Source organism: Aegilops tauschii, chromosome 3 (genome assembly GCF_002575655.3).
Source record: "Aegilops tauschii subsp. strangulata cultivar AL8/78 chromosome 3, Aet v6.0, whole genome shotgun sequence".
In the NCBI taxonomy this organism is placed as follows: domain Eukaryota; kingdom Viridiplantae; phylum Streptophyta; class Magnoliopsida; order Poales; family Poaceae; genus Aegilops; species Aegilops tauschii.
Window position 1 is genome coordinate 128,140,410 of NC_053037.3, and position 7,551 is coordinate 128,147,960.

Below are 7,551 nucleotides of genomic sequence, written 5' to 3' on the forward strand. Positions count from 1 at the left end.
ATAGACGATGGATATGTATTTATACACAGTGAACATTTTTCTTCAATACGGTGAACTTTTTTTTAACATGACCATTTTTTGGAAAATGGAAAAATTAGAATTTTGAACTTTTATTGGAATTTGGATCCAAACTTTTTTTTAAACGTGAATAAATTTGAAAAACATGAAAAAAAAATTGGAGTTTTTTGAAGAATTTGAATTTATGGAAAACAAAAAGGAAACAAAAAAAGAAACAGAATAAGGTTTAAAAAAATGAAAAAGAAGAAGTAATAAGAAAAAAACATGGAGAAAACCGGGGAAAATGTAAAAGAAAACAAAATAGTAAAAAAACTTGGGGAAGTTCTAAAAGGTTCCCAAAACCGGTTGCTCGCTCGAAGTGGGTCAACCCGCATCGCGTCGGTCGCTTGTTTCGTTTCAGCGAAGCCGTGATGGTTTCATGCTCGTAGATTGCAAATAGGGTTCGTCGTTCGGGGAGTAGAGTCATATAGACGGCGTCACACACAGGAGGCTGTCCGACTAGGTCAGACTATTATCGCACACGGAAACAGCGAACATGTTATCAAACAAAGAAATGACAATTCGAGGGATCGAACCATGTAACTCACAATGCTGATCGCTTGTCGCTAGGCACATGAGCTGATAAGCTTCAATGTCTAACTACAAATGAGCAGACTACTAGATCTATCCCTCAGCGATCGGTTTACTATGGCGAACCGGTCTTTTTCCCACTATTTCTTTTTTTAATTATATTTTTTGTTTTCCTTTTTCCTTTCTCTTTTTTTTAAAAATGCTCGCCCTTATAAAAATTTGTCCAAAATTTTAAAAACGTTTGACTTTTTAAATTTTATTCATAAAATACAAATATTTGCATTTTAAAAGATTCTATAGAAATTTCAAATAAATGTTTGTGTCTTTCAAAATTGCCTAGTTATCAAAAACAGGAACGTCTTAAAAAATAGCATACAAGATTTTGAACACGAATATATTTTGAACATTTTTAGAAAAACAGGAACAAATTTGGAGTTTAAAAACAGAAAATATGAACAAAAAATTGAAACCATTTTTTTAACTTCCCTGAATATTTTTTGTATTTGTGTAGAAAAAAACGCTGTGTTCACATAGGTTGTCATGGTAGGCGAGAAGGCTTTGTCTGAGAGCATATTATTTTTTGACATACTTTATTGACCCCTTTTTCCAATGGCTTTGTATGACCAATTTAAGGTACCATGCCAAGTGGTTTCGGTTTTCGACAAATTTTGCATTTTCTGGAGTTCTGTAAAAAAAGTCTGATAAATGGCCGGACATGTCACAACATGCAAATGGTGTCGGAAGTTGTTCAAACCTTACATGGATGCCGGATATGTCCATGCCAAGCTGCTGCAAGAAGTTGGAGTCATTTATCCGTAGTCCGAAAAAAACTCTAGTTGAGAGGAGTCCGTTAGACTAGACTAGGCCAGGTGGGTGCATCTATGAGCATGCAATTTTTCCTGATTTCAATGCTTCGGCTAGTTGCAATTTCCTTCATTATTAATCAACATGAACATATTATTATATCCTAACCATTTCTTGAGATTTGTCAACAATTTTGGGATTTTTAATTGTGTATAAAAAATTTATAGGCTTAACCCTTTTTTCAAAATTGTTATCAAATTCCCAACAATTGATGATGAAAACAAATTGCAAACCATGTACTTTTTGTTAGTAAAATATCAACTTTTTTGAAACGCAGACATTTCTCATATTTCTGAACAATTTTCTTGAAAACAGAATCATTTTTGAAATTCCAGACCATTTTATATATAAACAATATTTGAACACATATTTTTATTAATATTACAAATAGTATTTCAAAGTTTCAAACAGGTTTTAAAAAAATCAAAAAGGAGAAAAATGAATGAACAAAAAAAATTTGTCGCTATAGCGAGGGAAGCTAAGGACACAGCCGGCCAAGCCCACGCCAAGAAGCGAGTGGACCTCGCTCTGTGCACACCACATGGGCTGACCCAGTTTGAAAAATGTTCATCACTTTTAAAAGTTCAATGCTTTTTTTTTAAAGTTCATCACTTTTAAAAAAAGTTCACAGATTTTCACAAAAACATTCATGAACTCAAAAAAAGTTCACCAATTTTTTAAAAATATTCAGGAATTCGAAGAAAAGCTCACCGGATTTTGACAATATATCACGATTTTAAAATGTTCGTAGATTTTGATAAGAAGTTTATTCAAAGTGAAAAAAGTTTATGAATTTTTAAAAATAGAATCACAATGACTGAAAAAGTTCAGTAACTTGAAGAAAATTTTGCGAACTAAGGAAAGCGAAAAAAGAAAAAAATGAAAGAAAAAAACGTCAAAGAAAAAAACTGCAAAAGAGAAGAAAAAACCCAGAAAAGAAAACCATACACGTTACATTTGCAGAAAGGATGGAAGAAGATGAAAGAGAACACAACAAAGTAAGCTGGCGCAATGGTTAGCGCCTGTAGTACTGAATGTTGAGGTCTCAAGTTTGAATCTCCCCAGTGCATGCCTCCCGTATTTTTTGAATTCTTACAAAGAAAAAAAAAATGGGCCAAAGCCCAGGACTGTGTATACGGCGGGTGTTGCTAAAAGAAACATATATGGCATGCAGTTTAATGTATGACCATCTTGTCCTTTCTTATGAAGAGGTGCGGGCAAACTGTACCTCATTCGGCCTCATGCAGTCCATGAACTCAGCCAGGATGACTGCATTCTTACTAACATGCATTTTGTTGCGTAGTTTTACGCCCCGCTTCGAATCGGTGTATATTTATACACCCGTATATAATTTATAGTATAAATCACCGGCCACATGGATGCAAAGTTACTACTCCCGAGTACATTTGCACCCGGATGACTAGTAACATCGAAAGACATTGAAAAGAGTTCACAAAATTCTGATTTTATTTGTGGAAAACATTGATAAATGTTCTAAGTGCTTGCAAAGTTTCTTTGTGGAATCACATTCGTGGAAGCCGTGCCAAAAAGAAACAAAATGCATGCTCCCAAAATATTACTTTCAAAAGCATTTTGGAGTACCGATTTTGTTTTTTCCATGACTTCCACATATGTGATTTCATCATGAAACTTTGCAAACACATAGAAAATTTGTCAAAGTTTGCCATAAAAAAATCAGAATTTTTTAAACTTTTTTTCAATGTTTCTCGGTTTACTGTTCATCACGAGCTCATTTGAGAGCAAGCAGAAGGGGACTTCCGTTTTGTACTTTTCTCGGTTGGTAGAGCAGTAGCATTGGTGTAAAGTTTTTACTTTGCTCAGTCTGTACTCTGTGCTTCTACAATCTGTTCACATTTAATTCACTTGTTGTCAAGTTTTTACGGCAGTAGCACTTGCTTTGATGTCAAGTCTTCTTCATATTTAATTAACAACCATATTTGCAACGAATACCAGTTATCTGTTGGATTTTCGTAGCGTGGAGTGCATAGTTGCTGGTGTTTTATCACTGAATCTGCTGAAAAGTTACAAGTCTAGAGAGTTAGGGCTTCAGTTTTGACTTTGTAAATTCTGGGCCTTTGGATCACATATAGAACCTCAATGGTAGGGGCCAAGTCAAGCTCAGACTTCACAAAGCAAAGTCACTGAATCTCAGTCAGTCGACGGGCCTTGGACATCTTTGTCAGTCCATAGTAGAGGGATGCATTGGAGAGTCTGCAAGAAGACTGTTTCTTCTTGTTCCAACTTCGCTGAATCCCTACAACAATCCACAGAAGAAATTTGGGTGTAGTGAGCTCATATATTGGATCTGGAAACAAAACAGAGCACAGATTCAGATCTTAACTCAATAATAAATTACAAATTCTCTAGCAACCTCCTTCAGGAATCAGGATATATATCACTTTCATCACCCTCCATAAGGTCCTGAAGCGAAGTTGGTATTGGAGGCATATCAACGTCTAGGACACCTTCCAACATGCGAACAGCTTGCCCCATTGACGGCCTATCGTTCTCCTGGTCCTGGATGCACCAGCAGGCGACCCTGCAGATGACCTCCAGCTCCTCCACATTAGCATCGCCTTCCAGCCTAGCATCCAGCAGGCACAGAACCTCCCCTTCGTTCACCCGAGCAGCCGCGTGGAGAGGAAAATACCGATGGCTCCCAATTTTCACCACCTCAGTGCACCTTCTCCCCGAGATGATCTCGAAGAGCACAATGCCGAAGCTGTACACGTCGGCCTTCCTGGTGATGGGCTGCCCGGACAACCACTCCGGCGCGAGGTATCCCATGGTTCCTCGCATGGTGGTCAGCGCGGAGTTGAATTCCCGTCCAAGCAGCTTCGCCATGCCGAAATCCGCAATCTTGGGGCAGAATTCCGCGTCGAGCAGTATGTTCTCAGGTTTGATGTCGCAGTGTATGATCCAGTCCTCACATTCTTCATGCAGATAGGCGAGACCCTTGGCGATGCCTAGTGCAATTTGGTACCGAACATTCCAACTCAACACACCAGATTTCTCTCTAAAGAGATGAGCGTCCAAGGAGCCATTTAGCATGTACTCATAGACCAGCAACCTTCTGTCCTCCTTGACACAAAATCCCAACAGACGGACCAGCTTATTATGTTGGATCGCTCCAAGTGTCTGCACCTCTGTTCTGAACTGCTTCTCTGCTTCCCCGATTACTCTGAGATTCTTCACAGCGATGTCTGTTGATCCCGGCAGCGTTCCCCTGAAAACACTTCCGAATCCCCCTGGCCGATTTTATCGGAGAAATTCATGGTGGCTTTCTTGATCTGTGCATAAGTGTAGACCACAAGAGGGCCTTCCACTTCAAACTTCCCGGCGGCAAGCGAATTCCTCCTGAATCTCCATAGCAGCGCCATTATCAGTATCAAAGAAGCAAAGCATATCAATCCAGTGACCAACAGTGCAATTCCTCTTGTTTGCAAGCCTTTCTTGTTCCTGGGCTCGGAGCCCAAACGGAGGTAGATCTTGCTGTACGGAGGCCTAGCAGCCAAGCTCAGATTGTACAGGTTGTGCTACCATAGCTTGCATCCATGGCCATACGAGTAGGCGATGCAGTAGCATTTTCTCCGGCAAGCCGCTCTGCAGTCTTCGTCGGTTCCGGCCACCTCGTCCTGGGCGTTGTAAGGAAGCCCTTGCAGCTTGTCCAACGGGGCGAAGGAGTCGTCGTGCTCCGTCTGGCCGCCGGACTCGCAGCTCAGCGGGATAGACCTCGAGCAGCCGTTGGCGAAGTACCCAAGCCCCCACTCAATCGGGTACGACGGCGTGAACCCGTCCACGCAGCCGCACTTCCCGCTGCCTGTGCAGGCGCCGAAGTCGCCGCAGAAGAACCCGCCGGATTTGCAATCGGAAGGGAAGGACCAGCGAGCGACCCAGCCACCGGTGCCGTTTGCGGCGTGATCCGGCTCCGAGTACCGCATCAGGCTGACTTGCCCCAGATGGAACTGCAAGAACTCGGTACTGTTCGGGCCCTCCGTGTGGCTCAGCAGCAGCGAGCTGCCATTGTCTTGAGAGGACACCATCCAGGCCGGGAAGGTGCCGCGGTTGGCATGGCCGTCCGTGGTGAGCACGAACCCGTTCCTGCGGTTCGCGTCCACGCTGAGGCTGCCGTTGTGCGAGAAGCTCTTGAACGTCAGCGAGACGTTCTTCCCGGTGTCCTTGTCAAGCCCGAGCCTCGCTCCGGGGAGCAGCGCGTCGCTGGGGTAGTCGAAGCTCTGCCACAGGACCAGGGAGGAGTTCCCCTGGTCCCTCACCACCAGGTTGCCGTTGTCGAGGAGGACAGCTACGGCGGCGGACGACACATTGCCGCCCGGCGACGGCATGCACCGGAGGCTGGCTCCATTCTGCTTGATGTAGAGACTGTCGGCGAAGATCTCCAGCGATGCGGCGGACAGGTCGGTGATGACGACCCTGTCCCCGAGCCAGAAGGTAGGGCTGTGGCCCATGTTCCGGAACCGGACACCCAGGAAGTAGTGGATGCCGGGGCCTGGGGAGAAGAAGCCCAGCTCGAAGCCGCCGCTCCTGGAGACCAGGGTCTCGTTCCCGGAGATGCCCTCGCCGGGGAGGATGGTGTCCGTGGTGGCAGACGCGGCAAACAGGGCGCCGTCAATGAGCAGGAGGAAGAGAAATACCAGCGGCGCCCATTTGGCCGGGGAGAGGTCGAGGCTGAGCGAACGCGCTGCGCCGCCGCCATTGGTGTGCATAATTTTCAGAGGAACGAACTGGGAACCTCCCCCAATCCTCCAGCCCGACCAGTGGTGATGGTGACCGCACGTCTCCGCCGCCATTGGCGCGCCGCCGGCTCGTCTTGCTCTCACAGCTTGCTCCAGTTCAGCAAGCTTCAGAAGTTCAGAGCTGAGACTAGTTTGCACTTCAGGATGGCTCATTGGTTTGCGGTGAACAATATCGCCCGCGCTCGGCCGTGTCACCTTCAATCACTTCCCTTCACAGAGTGACAGTTCAGCTTTTGTCTTTTCGTGTGTGTTTGTGCGTGCGGACGCTGTAGTGGAAATCGGCTTATCTTTCTTCTTATAACTGACATGATACGTATCGAAACTCCTCTGCGTACGATGGTGTTTTCGTCCGACCAATACGACCAGAGAGTAAATCATCTCTAAATGATATGGTTCACAAATTGAATTATTTAGGATTGTCTCTAATCGTACAGTATTGGATAGGCACTCTGTCATACGCATAGCAAGGTCGGATACGTATAGTTGTTGACAAGTTTGAATTGCACCGCATAGCGGGAGCCTTTGACAGCCTCTCGTAGCCTTTTCTGTTGCACGTTGGAAACGTCGGTTTGGAAGAAAGTGGCTCTTGGATCTCTCTAATCGAGCTTAAAATCTGACGTCCATGGCAATTGATCGTTGACGCGTGGAAATTTTTCTGTTGATTTTTAATGCTACATGACAATTTTTATTTAAAGGTTTTTTTTAACATGCTCGCTTTTACCTCTCCAATTTGATTAACTCCTATACGAAAACAGAAGATAAGAAGAAGCATGTTAAAATTGCTTATTTATTATAAAACATGAAAAATCCTTAGAGCCCATATGAGGTGATATGGGAGCTTAAATGCTCCCATCCTGTGATGTGATCTCGGTAGTTGGATCTCACATCAAACGGTGAGCCCAGAGGCCCCAAAACATTTTCAAAAGAGCCCTTCAGAAAGGCAATAATCGCGGACTGGTCCATATCCCCTGATGTGAGATCCAACGGCCAAGATGTAGCATGAGAGCATTTTAAGCTCCCGTGTCATCTGATATTTCTCCCAAATCCTTATACACAATCATGGCAATTTTATCTGTTTTCACATGGCAAATCTGGTCGTTTGATTTTTAGCGCTAAAAATCCGGTGTCCGATTTTTTAGATTTTCGGTATCCGCACGGTCTAGGCAGGTAAAAGGATCGGTATGGTCACTAAGCAGGGTGAATAGATGACTACAATTTTTCACTTTTTCAAATTTTAGGCTTAACAAGGAAATAGGTTGTTAAATATGCAACTAGGTGAACAACTTATATGGCAAGCTCAACAACAATAAGTATAAGCTAGAGA

General features: G+C 43.7%; 1 pseudogene; it reads right to left on the reverse strand.

Annotated features, from left to right (window-relative positions):
• Window positions 1-3,511: 3,511 nt before the first annotated feature.
• LOC109777153 (G-type lectin S-receptor-like serine/threonine-protein kinase At2g19130) lies at window positions 3,512-6,612 on the reverse strand (annotated as a pseudogene).
• Window positions 6,613-7,551: the final 939 nt, after the last annotated feature.